This window comes from Ranitomeya imitator, chromosome 1, assembly GCF_032444005.1.
Source record: "Ranitomeya imitator isolate aRanImi1 chromosome 1, aRanImi1.pri, whole genome shotgun sequence".
NCBI lineage: Eukaryota > Metazoa > Chordata > Amphibia > Anura > Dendrobatidae > Ranitomeya > Ranitomeya imitator.
The window spans coordinates 200,691,461-200,705,383 of record NC_091282.1 but is presented as its reverse complement, the minus strand read 5'-3'; positions in this window follow the sequence as shown (position 1 = coordinate 200,705,383).

The following is a 13,923-nucleotide window of genomic DNA, read 5'->3' as shown; positions in this document are numbered from 1 at the left end:
TCCAACACACCCCTAATCCTAATCTCAACCCTAACCTCAAACCTAACCCTAATCCCAATACACCCCTAATCACAACCCTAACCTTAACCCTAATCCCAAACCTAACCCTAATCCCAAGCGTAACCCTAATGCCAACCCTAACCCTAATACCAACCCTAATCCAAACCCTAACCCTAATCCCAGCTCTAACCCTAACTTTAGCCCCAACCCTAGCTCTAACTTTAGCCCCAACCCTAACCCTAAGGCTACTTTCACACTTGCGTCGTTTGGCATTGAATCTCGGCTTTGGGAAAATGGCCGCCGCGATCTCTTCTGCGCACGCGCGGCATCCCGCGGCCATTTTCCTGAAGCCCCGTGCAGCAGAGCACTACATCTGCGCACGCGCGGCCCCAGGAAGATGGCCGCCCGCACCGATGAAAGGAATGACAGCGCAGATCGCGCGCTGTGTCTTCACGTGGGCACAGGGAATCCGGACCTTGGACATGCGCACACCACTACGCCACCAACGGAAACCTGGGGAAGAAAAGAACGCTGTGAACACGCCCACCTGACCAGACCAGCCTGATTGACAGGCGAAAACGCCGACTTTGGTAATGTATTTCTCGGCATACATGGGGAATCAGGGTACACTACATACACTATAGTAACGCACAGCACAGGCCCTATTTAACAGTATTTATATCTCAATCTCAAAAAACGGGGTGACAGGTTCCCTTTAAGAGTCTCCTCTTTCCTCCACTCATTACCTGTAGTAATGGCACCTGTTTAAACTTGTTATCAGTATAAAAAGACACCTGTGCACACCTTCAAACAGTCTGACTCCAAACTCCACTATGGTGAAGACCAAAGAGCTGTCAAAGGACACCAGAAACAAAATTGTAGCCCTGCACCAGGCTGGGAAGACTGAATCTGCAATAGCCAACCAGCTTGGAGTGAAGAAATCAACAGTGGGAGCAATAATTAGAAAATGGAAGACATACAAGACCACTGATAATCTCCCTCGATCTGGGGCTCCACGCAAAATCCCACCCCGTGGGGTCAGAATGATCACAAGAACGGTGAGCAAAAATCCCAGAACCATGCGGGGGGACCTAGTGAATGAACTGCAGAGAGCTGGGACCAATGTAACAAGGCCTACCATAAGTAACACACTACGCCACCATGGACTCAGATCCTGCAGTGCCAGACGTGTCCCACTGCTTAAGCCAGTACATGTCCGGGCCCGTCTGAAGTTTGCTAGAGAGCATTTGGATGATCCAGAGGAGTTTTGGGAGAATGTCTTATGGTCTGATGAAACCAAACTGGAACTATTTGGTAGAAACACAACTTGTCGTGTTTGGAGGAAAAAGAATACTGAGTTGCATCCATCAAACACCATACCTACTGTAAAGCATGGTGGTGGAAACATTATGCTTTGGGGCTGTTTCTCTGCAAAGGGGCCAGGACGACTGATCCGGGTACATGAAAGAATGAATGGGGCCATGTATCGTGAGATTTTGAGTGCAAACCTCCTTCCATCAGCAAGGGCATTGAAGATGAAACGTGGCTGGGTCTTTCAACATGACAATGATCCAAAGCACACAGCCAGGGCAACGAAGGAGTGGCTTCGTAAAAAGCATTTCAAGGTCCTGGAGTGGCCTAGCCAGTCTCCAGATCTCAACCCTATAGAAAACCTTTGGAGGGAGTTGAAAGTCCGTGTTGCCAAGTGAAAAGCCAAAAACATCACTTGTCTAGAGGAGATCTGCATGGAGGAATGGGCCAACATACCAACAACAGTGTGTGGCAACCTTGTGAAGACTTACAGAAAACGTTTGACCTCTGTCATTGCCAACAAAGGATATTTTACAAAGTATTGAGATGAAATTTTGTTTCTGACCAAATACTTATTTTCCACCATAATATGCAAATAAAATGTTAAAAAAAACAGACAATGTGATTTTCTGGATTTTTTTTTCTCAGTTTGTCTCCCATAGTTGAGGTCTACCTATGATGTAAATTACAGACGCCTCTCATCTTTTTAAGTGGTTGAACTTGCACTATTGCTGACTGACTAAATACTTTTTTGCCCCACTGTATCTGAATAATTTCAAAACTATGGAGCTCTTGCTGATGTTTCAGACAGTTAATAAACCGGTATATATTTTGGAAAAGAGTACCACATGTTACTCGAAAGCTACGGTGCCATCCTTCGACATCATTATTTGTTCGCTGTTGATCATTCAATGTTCGTTCATACACATTCCAGAATTGAACTGAAAACAAAGGTGCTTGACGTCCTCTGCGATTCATTCGACCGATATAGCTGTCTTCAAAATAGTTGGCAATAGGTATTGCTTCTTGTGGAAAGTCAGGATCTTCCACCAATTCTTCAAATGATTGCACAACATTCTGTGGTGGTAGAAAGGCCAGGGCAGGTATCATGCGTCTCCAACGGGCAAATTCATGGTCACCTTGGTACTGCATCTTGAGTGCTTCATTTTGAACATGACGCCAAACCAACTGTGATAGGTGGAAAAAGCAACCAGTCTTCACAAGGTTGGGGAACTCACTTTCAAATGCCTGTATTGCAGCTAGTTCAAAATCCAACATCAGGTTGTCTGGCTGCAGTCCAGGCTGCAAGTTCTTCAGCTCTTGCAGCAACCTCTGGTATGTAGAACGGCTCTTGTCTGTCAGCAAGGTGTACACTAGCGGAACAACAAGGCCGCTGTGGACTACATGGATTGTGTAAAGTTGCTTAAACAAGGCTGGTGTAGTGAAAAACATGCCATCAGCAAACCACTCTTTACTTTGTGCCAGTAGATGGAGATTGTCTCTTGTTCCAAATATCAACATACGGCTGTGTCCATTTCCTAATTTAAAATGAAAGTATTAGTAGAGGAAATAACAGAAAAAGTGTAACAAGCAGCAGACAGAGAATTTTGGGATAAATTCACAAAAAAATATCCTAATCAGAAGCATCTGTTCATATCTCACATTAAAAACCTCACATTTTGCTCCAGATTTTCTGATTTCATAATAAAAAAAACTGAAGCAAAATCTAGTGTGAAGGGGCCAACCAATGGTTTTTTACAACATATATTGTCCCAGTGGAAAATGATATATTTTTGTTTAAAATTAAAATTACTTCCAAGCTTGAAACAGGTCACATTTTTAGGGTACCTTTAGACCCTTCAATCGCTGCCATGCTGAACGGCCGTCTAGTTGACAGCCGCATCCAGACGCGGCGTGCGGCTGGACGTCTGAATGAACGACTGGGCGGGATGCCCGCCTGAATGGGGCATTCCATTCAGGCGGATGGGCGCGCTAGTCGTCGGGTGGGCATCGCGTCTCATTGAGAGGATTGTGCAGGACGCAAAAAACGCCAGTAAAATCACCAGTGTGCTTTTGGCCTAAGGCATAACTGAATGATCCATTAGGCTGGGGTCATATGCAGCATTAATGTGTAAATCCCATCCATATACTGATGAGAAAATTTTGTTTACAAAAAAAAAAAACATGCAGTGCAGCATGTCAATGTATGCTGCCATTATACAAAGAAAATTCCAGCCATTCAAACAAGGGGCTGAAATCCTGCACTAAAACCTGCACCTAAATCCATAGAGTTAAGTGAATATTTTGATACAGAATTAGGGTACCACAATAGTGGCCACAATTGCAGGCACAAATAGATTCCAGTGGGATCTGCAATTGCTACCGCAATTACAGCCGCTACGGAGATGCCGCTCCGCAATCCCCTTCCGTCAGTGGGCACGAGGACTCAGGCTTTATCCAGACAAGCTGGATTTACAGGCGTATTCCATGCTGTGTTTCCTGCCTGAAACCCGCCCTTTCATGTCTATGGTGCAGGTTACGGGCGGATTGCGGCCGGGCCCGGAAAACGCCCCACTGGAAAATAGCTTCAAAGCTATTTTCAGGCGGATCACGTGCTTAACTCGCCCATTCAAGGGAATGGGCAAGAGGGAAACCTCCCGAAAAATGCCTGCAAACCACGGGAAATACGCTCGGTTTAGGCCATAGCAGAGCTTGGCCATGCCCATAGCTGAGCTTGGCCATGTCCCCTATTTGCAGAAGCGTTTTGCCAAAACGCTTGCAAAGTGCTATCAAGCAGCAGGCAAAACGCCTCTGCAAATCCTGGCGTATCTCACCTGAGCTCCGGAGTTCAGCCCGACCTGTCCACGGATCTACAGGACTGAACTACTAGAGCCGAGGAATCAGCCGGCGATGGCAGTTCAGCCCGTGCATGCCGAAGATAGGCGAGGCTGAACTCCGGGGCAGCATCCTGGACAGGTATGCCAGTACAATCCGATCACTAAAGATCGTAATTTATTACGATTTTCAGGCTGATCGTTATTTTAAATTACGATCCGATTTGTAGCCAGATCATGATGATGATCTGAATTAGAAATCGGAATCCTCCGTAATCTGGAAACAACCAGTCCAACGATTGCTCCAAATTCACAGATACTCAAAAAAGAGGCAGCACTCCATTGTTAAGGTGAAAAAATATGGAAGGTTTAATCGACCCACATAGCCAGGCGCCCGGCTATGTGGGTCGATTAAACCTTCCACATTTTTTCACCTTAACAATGGAGTGCTGCCTCTTTTTTGAGTAATATATATATATATATATATATATATATATATATATATATATATATATATATATATATATAGTGTAAGATTGCTCTTACTAACGGGTAGGGGGATTACTCGCTTGGCACGGGATTGACGTACACGGGCACGATTTTTTCAAACAAAACAGTCCATACGGTTTATTTTGTACAGCATAAACCGCATCGTAAGCCAAGTTGCATATCACTGACTTACATGTAGTCCATTCGTTAACACATTATCTTCACATTGAGTCTCAGAACCTTAGTCTGTGGTAACTAAACACGCTGGTCCTCCTGACCAGTTGCCGTGGGTTACCACACAGTTCATATCACACAGGTTGCAGCAACTAATCACGCTGGTCCTCCTCTGACCAGTTGCCTGGGTTACCACACAGTTCACAGAACACAGGTTGCAGCAACTAAACACGCTGGTCCTCCTGACCAGTTGCCGTGGGTTACCACACAGTTCATAGAACACAGCAAGCAATTAGCACCAACAGACTATGGTACCTTCTGGGAGCTCCTGCTCCACCTGCTGACTCCTTGTCAGTCCTCACTCTTCCGGGAAAGCTGCCAAACGGGGATCACCAACTTGCCGGGTCGGCACACATTAGTCAGTCCAGACCTACCGAGGACTGTAGCTTCCCCACACAGTAGCTGACACTGGCTCTGCAGATCCCGGTCCTCACCTCGTGCTAGTCAGGGATCCGGTCCTACTCCCAGGACCTCCCAACACCCAGGTTACACAGGATCACACAGGCGGCCAGTCCGGGTACTATTCAGGACGTCCATCCCCAGCTGGGACCGTCCAATACCCAGGCCACCAGGTCTGAAGCCCCACCATGTGCTGTTTAGGAAGCAACACAGGCTTCCTCAGGTCACTCACAGCGACCATACACAGGCACTCATACACAGGGACCATGTGACCCACACCCTGGTCACATTATATACCTTGAACAACTCCCCTGGGTGGGAGTGTGGGTGTGTGTGGCTAGTCTGACCCGCCCATCTCTCATGACTAGCCCTGCCAATCTCCCATTAGAACTTACACATTTACTTGTGGGACTACAGGTCCCAGCACACCAACCAAACTACAGACTGGCAGCGCAGAGTCCCCTCCTCTGCGACACATATCGGCCATTCACCACAATGCCGGATTTTGTCACATCATCACATCCATGGCTGTGATTCCCATGCACTCTCACGGCCTCAATACACCTCTGTGCGCATACTTGGGAGACTATGCAGCGCCCCCTACCTGTTACAGGGGTCACTGCATCACAATATATATATATATATATATATCTATAATATAACGCTGGGAGCGTCACTCTGTCCGAAGCCTCTATAGACTGCGCAAGCGCAAGCGCCGGCGCAGTCTGGGCCTCACAGAGCGACGCTCCCGGGAGATCGCGGTGTGCATTCACACTGAACGCACACCGCGATCTCCACCGCAGAAGCAGGGACCGCCAGGAGGGTGAGTATCGGCCTATATTCACCTGTCCCCGTTCCATCGCTGAGCGCCGCCATCTTCCCGGTCTTCGGCCTGTGACCTTCAGTTCAGAGGGCGCGATGACGCGCTTAATGCGCGCCGGCGCCGCCCTCTGACTGAACAGTTACGGCCAGGAGACCGGGAAGATGGCGGCGCTCAGCGATGGAACGCCGGACAGGTGAATATAGTAAGTGCTGGGGGGGCCTGAGCTGGCGGCGATACCGGCACCTGACCCCCACAGCGCGCCGGTGTCCCCGCCTGCTCAGGCCCCCCAGCACTCGGCGCCGAGCGGGTCAGAGGCAGTATGGGGACGCAGGAAGGAGCAGCACATAAGGATGGGGACGCAGGATGGAGCAGCACATAAGGATGGGGACGCAGGATGGAGCAGCACATAAGGATGGGGACGCAGGATGGAGCAGCACATAAGGATGGGGACGCAGGATGGAGCAGCACATAAGGATGGGGACGCAGGATGGGAGCAGCACATAAGGATGGGGACGCAGGATGGAGCAGCACATAAGGATGGGGACGCAGGATGGAGCAGCACATAAGGATGGGGACGCAAGATGGAGCAGCACATAAGGATGGGGACGCAGGATGGAGCAGCACATAAGGATGGGGACGCAGGATGGAGCAGCACATAAGGATGGGGACGCAGGATGGAGCAGCACATAAGGATGGGGACGCAGGATGGAGCAGCACATAACAGGATGGGGACGCAGGATGGAGCAGCACATAAGGATGGGGACGCAGGATGGAGCAGCACATAACAGGATGGGGACGCAGGATGGAGCAGCACATAAGGATGGGGACGCAGGATGGGAGCAGCACATAAGGATGGGGACGCAGGATGGAGCAGCACATAAGGATGGGGACGCAGGATGGAGCAGCACATAAGGATGGGGACGCAGGATGCAGCATGAACATAAGGATGGGGACGCAGGATGCAGCATGAACATAAGGATGGGGACGCAGGATGCAGCATGAACATAAGGATGGGGACGCAGGATGCAGCAGCACATAAGGATGGGGACGCAGGATGCAGCATGAACATAAGGATGGGGACGCAGGATGGGAGCAGCACATAAGGATGGGGACGCAGGATGCAGCAGCACATAAGGATGGGGACGCAGGATGCAGCATGAACATAAGGATGGGGACGCAGGATGGGAGCAGCACATAAGGATGGGGACGCAGGATGCAGCAGCACATAAGGATGGGGACGCAGGATGCAGCAGCACATAAGGATGGGGACGCAGGATGCAGCATGAACATAAGGATGGGGACGCAGGATGCAGCAGCACATAAGGATGGGGACGCAGGATGCAGCAGTACATAAGGATGGGGACGCAGGATGGAGCAGCACATAAGGATGGGGACGCAGGATGCAGCAGCACATAAGGATGGGGACGCAGGATGCAGCAGCACATAAGGATGGGGACGCAGGATGCAGCAGCACATAAGGATGGGGACGCAGGATGAAGCAGCACATAAGGATGGGGACGCAGGATGGAGCAGCACATAAGGATGGGGACGCAGGATGGGAGCAGCACATAAGGATGGGGACGCAGGATGCAGCAGCACATAAGGATGGGGACGCAGGATGCAGCAGCACATAAGGATGGGGACGCAGGATGCAGCAGCACATAAGGATGGGGACGCAGGATGCAGCAGCACATAAGGATGGGGACGCAGGATGGAGCAGCGCATGACAGGATGGGGACGAATGATGGAGCAGCGCATGACAGGATGGGGACGCAGGATGGAGCAGCACATGACAGGATGGGGACGCAGGATGGGAGCAGCGCATCACAGGATGGGAGCAGCGCATCACAGGATGGGGACGCAGGATGGGAGCAGCACATAAGGATGGGGACGCAGGATGGAGCAGCACATGACAGGATGGGAACGCAGGATGGAGCAGCACATGACAGGATGGGGACGCAGGATGGGAGCAGCGCATCACAGGATGGGAGCAGCGCATCACAGGATGGGGACGCAGGATGGGAGCAGCGCATGACAGGATGAGGACGCAGGATGGGAGCAGCGCATGACAGGATGGGGACGCAGGATGGGAGCAGCGCATGACAGGAAGGGGAACGCAGGATGGAGCAGCACATGACAGGATGGGGACGCAGGATGGAGCAGCGCATGACAGGATGGGGACGCAGGATGGAGCAGCACATGACAGGATGGGGACGCAGGATGGAGCAGCGCATGACAGGATGGGGACGCAGGATGGAGCAGCACATACCAGGATGGAGACAATATACCAATATAAATGCTCGCCACCCGGGCGTAGAACGGGTTCAATAGCTAGTATATATGTATATATATATATATATACATATATATACACACACACACACACACTGTACGGGTGTACAGCATGTGGGCATATTTAGCTTTAGTAAATGGCTCCAGGCTGCGCTGTCAAAAAATAAACAAACCCAGTTACTCACCTCTTGATCCAGTGTCCAGTAATGGCTCCGGCTCCTAGCCCAGCAGTGCAGGGAATCCCGAAATCTGGGTGGCGCATTGCCGCCTTTGTGCCTGCCGTACGATAACTACAATGGAGAGTGATCCCAGGACCGCTCACTAGACGGTCCTGGGAAAGCACCACATCACGTCACAGAACAGCCTGGCACATGTGCAGAGGTGGTGATGCACAACCCAGAATGCATAGCGTTGGGATTTCGGAATTCCCTGCACCGCCGGAGATAGCGCTGGACACCGGAGAGAGAGTTGAATAACTGGGTTTATTTTTTTTAACAGCGCAGCTTGGGGCCATTATATATATATATGCAAGAAAGCTTGAAGAAGAGTGGCTCAACTGAGTGGTTTCACACTTGTGTTTGTGGCCGCCAGAGGTCGATCCGCTCTGGATCTGACATCCAGCTGACCCCGGGGCAATGCTGGTGGAATGCTGGCATTCCGCTTGCATTGCCCATAGAAGTGAACGGCTGGGTTCCGCGATCTGCAGCCGCCCGTTCGCTTTCGTAATGCCGCATTCTGCTATCACTGTGAGCACAAAAAGAAGAGCATTTTCTTATTTTCGTTCCGCTGCAGGTTAGCGGAATGCGGCATTACAGAAGCGAACGGGCGGCCTGTAGTGCATATGTAGCGGAAGTGTGAAAGCACCCTTATGCTGCCACTGTTTTAGAACTCCAAAGCACGTGCTTTACTGGCATTTTTCAGAGCGCTTTTGTGAGCGCTCTCGGTAATGACCCATAAGATACAGGCTATTGATGAACGCTAAGTGCTCAAAAATAGCTCCTGTAATAAAATAAAAAGAGCTGGCCGAAACAACACCTCGCTTTTCCAGCCATTAACTTATCTACTATATAATTGTCCAAGGGTCACTTTCGTCTTTCTGTCTGTAACGTTTTATTCGTATATTCATTGGTCGCGGCGTCTATCTGTCATGTAAATCCAAGTCGCTGATTGGTCATGGCAAAACGCCCACGACCATTGCCACGACCAATCAGCAATGGTCAGTCTGCCAGAAAAATGGCCGCTGCTTCACTGCCCTGCACTCACCGCTGACCGCTCACACAGGGTTAATGCCAGCGTTAACGGATCGCGGTGTACCGCACTCCGTTAACGCTGCTATTAACCCTGTGTGACCAACTTTTCGCTATTGATGGTGCCTATGCAGCAACAATAGTGAAAAGATGTAATGTTAAAAATAATAATAAAAAAAAAAGTTATTCTCACCACCTCCGACGTCGCGCTGTCCTCCGCGCCTCTCTCCGGTGCACGCCGTGCCTTCCGGTCCGAACGATGCTATGCATCCAGGACCTGCGATGACGTCACGGTAATGTGACCGCGACGTCATTGCAGGTCCTACGCTCAGACCGGAAGCCACCGCAAGCACTGCAGAGAGGCGTGAGGACTTCAGGGCCCATGCCTGAGGTGAGTATATCTTTATTATTTTTTTTAACACGAATATAGTGCCCACATTCCTAGACTACGTGGGCAGTGCAATATACTACGTCGGCTGGCCAATATACTACGTGGCCTGTGCAATGTACTACGTGGACTGTCCAATATACTACATAACCTGTGCAACATGCCACGTGGCTGCACCTTCTAGAATACCCGATACGTTAGAATCTGGCCACCATCTAGTATATTCAAAATTGGCAATCTTCTTAGCGATTTTCCAGTGCTTAGCACTTGGGAAAGTGGCTACTGTAAAAGAGATCTTAGGGCTAAAACACAAGGCTGAAATTCCCTGCCTAATTTAGGGCCGAAACATCTGGGGGCAAAAAGCTGGGGGCGAAACATCCAGGGGCGAACTGCTGGGGGCGAAACATCCGGGGGCGAACTGCTGGGGGCGAAACATCCGGGGGCGAACTGCTGGGGGCGAACTGCTGGGGGCGAAACATCCAGGGACAAACTGCTGGGGGTGAAACATCTGGGTTCAAAACATCCGGGGGCGAACTGCTGGGTGCGAAACATCCGGGGGTGAACTGCTGGGGGCAAAACATTCGGGGGCGAACTGCTGGGGGCAAAACATCCGGGGGCAAAACATCCGGGGGCGAACTGCTGGGGGCAAAACATCCGGGGGCAAAACATCAGGTAGCGAATTGCTGGGGCCGAAATGTGCGGGGGCGAAATGTGCGGGGGCAAAACAACCTGGGGGCGAAATGCTGGGGGCGAAATGTTCGGGGGCGAAGTGTACCTGCGGGCGAACTGCTGGGGGGCGAAATGCTGGGGTCGAAATGCTGGGGGCGAAACTTCCAACTCCCATACCTGAGATGATTACCCCTACTGACCAAATTATAATTAGCTTCAAGGACCCACTAAAAAAGAAACAAATAAGTGCTTTTTTTTTTTTAATACACACCTTTATTAAAACAAACATACAATAACCCAACAAAGCATAAATACCCTTAGCTAGCTGGGAGGAGTCCTTGAAGCTCATAAGATTTGGAGATTGCCAAGCATAAAGTGAACATAAAATGTACCAACAATTACTCCCAGCCGTTACCCCACTAGCTCAGGAGCACCACAACCACAGGGTTCCAATGTTCACTTGAACTTCCTGAGGATCCGACAAACCTTTGCCGAAACTCCCCTCCACATTTTACCAGATCCAGAACCATATTTAATACCAAAAGGAAGAATCCATATCCCAATGCATCCCCCAGACCAATTTGTAACCAACTTCAATGACCCCCCCAACTGCCCGGCTCCAGGTAATCCACTCAGTCTGTGCTATCCACCATCTTAGGTAATATAAAATTAAGCACTCGGTTGATATACACCATTCCTGCCAATATATGAAGGGGACAATATAAGAATTAAAACAGCATACAATAAAACATCAAAGCATAAAGAGCATAAAGAACATTAACATGCTGGGAGGAGTCCTTGAAGCTCATAAGATCTGGTGATTACCAAACAAAAAGTGAACATAAAATGTACCAACAATTACTCCCAGCCGTTACCCCACTAGCTCGGGAGCACCACAACCACAGGGTTCCAATGTTCACTTGAACTTCCTGAGGATTCAACAAACCCTTGCTGAAAATCCCCTCTACCATTCACCAGATCAAGAACCAAATTAAATTCCAAAAAGAGGAATCCATATCCCAATGGATCCCTCAGACCAATTTATAACCAACTTCAAGGACCCCCCCCCAACTGCACAAGATGTGGGATAAGTGAAGATGAGAACACCATGTAAGTTTACAACCAAGGTATATTACAGGTTGATACTGGAAAATGTCCCATCATAAGGTCAGATACATTCGATGATGGGCAATGCTGTGTTATATGCTGTAACAATAAAGGAGAAGCCGCCTGCTCCTCTACAGCAGTTACAGGCAGGCTCTCTAATCACCAGCTGCACATACCTTGTAAGAAAATATAATATGTAGGTCTAGTGTAAGCTGCCTGCAGCCATAAGTGTATGTGCGGAAAATGGCAAGGTCTGTGTCCCCAGTCAGTCACACTACCTACATACAATAGATGAGAGACAGGGCTGAAAACTGGGCCCATGATGTGTTCTCCAGAGCAAGGTGCAGCATCACACTAGGAGTGCCCACTCAATGCCCGCCATGTGCTGAGTAATTAGTGCCCACTCACTGCCCGCCATGACTGCGTTAGTAGGGGCTCATTGTTTCAACAAGTTAGGTCAACATGTCATTAGCATACAATACAATACTGTGGGGGCTGATATCAGGTGGCAGCAACAGCCATTCAATTCAATTAGCAAATGTTTCCTCCTGTCCATCCTGTGAGAGAAAGAGGGAGAGCCAGAGTTTCCTCCCCTATATAAAGCCCCACCCTCCTCACAGTAATACACCAGGCACAAACATCTAAACCCCTTCCTCTTAAAGCAACAACACTCTTGTTTAAAATTTACACCTCAACACAAACAAAAGCTGCAGGAGTTCTCAGTCCACCCATCCCCAAATCATGTCCACCTCCGTCTAGTCTCCGGTAGTTTCTTAATAATGGTAACATTTGTTTCTCAAAAAAATGTTTTTGTATGCAATTGATTTATTAAATATTAGAAAGTCCTAATTTCTTGTGACGTTTTGGTCTCTAACTCAGAGCTTCCTCAGACTAGAGGCATGGAGGTATAGGAAAACACTGTATTTCCACAATTGGTTGTTAGACTCGAGTATAGGCAATCTTCCAATAGTGGTATAATATGGAAAGAGCAGTAATATGTGGGAAGAATCCCCGATGGTGTATTTGGTATGCATGTGCCTGCACTGAGAATTGGGCATAAACGCCCTTTGGAAAGCACTTTTGCAATTTTCAAATTTTTTTTATGCTGGTAAACCAGAAAGTTATGTCACACAAAATAGCATTTCCCACATGTCTACTTTACATCAGCCCAATTTTTCAAATATATATATTTTTTGTTAGGAAGTTAGAAGGGTTAAAAATTAACCAGTGATTTCTCATTTTTGCAACAAAATTATTTTTTTTTTACCACATCACATTTTAAGATGAACATTTATATTTTTGTCACAAAAATTTTAGTTTAGACCTACATGTTTTGTATTTTCACAAAGATAACAGGAGAAAATGGATTCAACATACAGTATGTTGTGCAATTTCTCCTGGGCACACCGATGTTCCATATGTGGGGGGAAACTACTGTTTTGGCACACGACAGGGCTTGGAAAGGATGGAGCACCATTTGACTTTTTAATATAAAATGGAATAGAATCGAGAGAGGATGCCATGTCGCTGCTCAGGGGCCCCATAGCGGCCGGCGGCAGAGCAGGGAGATCGATTCTCCCTGCTCTGCCCCAGAATGTAACTGTATCGGCCCTGGGTGACCGCCCCCCTCTGATTCCCCCGGTAGCTACGCTACTGCTGTGTGGGGTGTGTGAGTGCGTCTCTAGAGAGCTGCTTGCCCTGGTCCTGTACAATGCATTTTGGTTATAGTCTCTATGTGGATTCATACGCATAAATGTAATACGTACTGTATATACAAGGTGGTCTAAAAGTAGGTGGACACTATGTGTAATAGGGTTATGAAGGGTCAAAGGAGTTGCGTACAGTCTATTGTCAAGAGAGAACTACGGTGTGCAGTGTGGCAAAGAGGGCTACAATGAACAGTCCTGAGCACGGCCCTGGTTCCTATGCCCGTGCGCAGCACTCAGCCCACTGCTCTTCCTCTGCTGCTGGTCCCAGTAGTGTGCTCGTGTTGCCGCCCGCGGTACGTTGCGGTGCTGCTGCACGCTAAGCGGAGCATGCTGCGCACACAACTGCTGTCGGCGGGGAACTGGTCGTCGCTGCTTACGCTTTTGTTTGCCACGCCCCCTGCTTCCGGGTGAAAAGGTCTGT